The 1,703-nt window shown below is 37.1% G+C and overlaps 1 long non-coding RNA gene across 1 annotated transcript; it reads left to right on the top strand.

Annotated features, from left to right (window-relative positions):
* The first annotated feature begins 215 nt into the window (after positions 1–215).
* On the top strand, positions 216–1,632 carry LOC111717694 (uncharacterized). The gene is made up of 3 exons (XR_002768878.1): positions 216–230; positions 578–781; positions 1,489–1,632. It is a non-coding gene; the product is annotated as an uncharacterized LOC111717694 (long non-coding RNA).
* Positions 1,633–1,703: the final 71 nt, after the last annotated feature.

Here is a 1,703-nt window from a genome sequence, read left to right as displayed (position 1 = left end):
GATAATACAGATCTACAGGGGAAAATACAGATTTACAGGGGATAATACAAGCTTACTGGGGATACTACAGGTTTCTAGGGGATAATACAGATTTACAGGGGATAATACAGATTTACAGGGGATAATACAGGCTTACTGGGGATAATACAGATTTACTGGGGATAATACAGATTTACAGGGGATAACACAGGTTTCTAGGGGATAATACAGACTTACTGGGGATAATACAGGTTTCTAGGGGATAATACAGATTTACAGGGGATAATACAGGTTTACTGGGGATAATACAGGGTTACAGGGAATAATACAGGTTTACAGGGGATAATACAGGTTTACAGGGGATAATACAGGTTTATAGGGGATAATACAGATTTGTAGGAGATATAACAGGTTTATACAGGATAATAATTAGTTTCATTGGGAATATTACGTTTCAAAAATTTTCACATCACTTAATTTCTGTATTAATGCAGGGGTTTCCTTGTATAATAATGATAACAATTTTATTTGGGGACTTAGCCCCCATAGCCACCCTGCTGACTACGCCTCGTCTTAAATTCAAGTTTAATATGTTTAGGGAGCTGATCAGCAATGCATAATTGGTCTACTGGCCAAGATGGCGGTGGATAGATCGTTAAATTAAAGTTTAATATGTTTAGGGAGCTGATCAGCAATGCATAATTGGTCTACTGGCCAAGATGGCGGTGGATAGATCGTTAAATTCAAGTTTAGTTGATGCTAAGGAAGCGTTTATTAACGCCTGTATAGATTCAATATCAAGGTAAGGACTTCGGAGTTTCATACAATACCACCCATTAAACTGTGCTATGTAAAGACGACATAATTGTGGAATAGGAAGACGACATTTCAGCTATATTATGCGTATTTTTATGTTTGTGTAATGTAATTCGTTTGTTCAGTAGACCTAAAGAGTAAATGTGTTCTGTGTTCATTGCACAGTGCACATTGCACAATCTTGTTTTTATAGTCATTGGGTTATTTCATATTTTAACAGACGTCTCCCAAGTCCAAAGTTTCATGGTTCCCACTGTATGTCGACGCATGGTTAATGGAAAAATGCAGTCTATTTTGATCTTTCTTGTCAATAACACTGCAAAGCACAACTTTTTTAGAGGAAAGGGTGTTAAAGGGACTGTAAGTGTATCACTAAGTGACCCTCCATGATAAATGCCAATGTCCGATTTACAATTGTATCCCCAAAAACCTTTAAATTTGTATTGTGGTTTCTTTAAAAAAGTGGCTTGCACATTTCCACTTTAGGAAAATCATGGGAAAAACCAATATCAAACACTATTCAAGCTAAATTCAACGTTATCTTTCGCATTGATGATGAGAAAAAAGAGTAAGGGTACTGTTGAGAATCTGGCATTTGGATTTTCAAGGATGGTTATTCGAGTTTGTGTCTCCAGTCCCTTTAATAACCAAGTTTTGAAGAAATGAACCTCATATTAAGTTTTTTTTTTCTAGATGGAAAATGATTCAGTGTATCTCACAGCCTGGAGTTCTTCCAATCAGTCCTAGTCTAGCTCTTCTCCCTCTTTATGTTCTAGCTCTGCTCAAATCCCAAGCTTTCTCAGCTAGGTATAGTTCATAAAGTACATACAGAACACGGTACACAGTACACGTTTATGTTCTAGCTCTGCTCAAATCCCAAGCTTTCCGTTAACCGGGAGGGAGATTCT

Source organism: Eurytemora carolleeae, unplaced genomic scaffold, assembly GCF_000591075.1.
Source record: "Eurytemora carolleeae unplaced genomic scaffold, Eaff_2.0 scaffold3131, whole genome shotgun sequence".
Taxonomy (NCBI): domain Eukaryota; kingdom Metazoa; phylum Arthropoda; class Copepoda; order Calanoida; family Temoridae; genus Eurytemora; species Eurytemora carolleeae.
The sequence above is the reverse complement of the archived record's forward strand: the minus strand, read 5'-3'. Positions and strand labels throughout refer to the sequence as shown.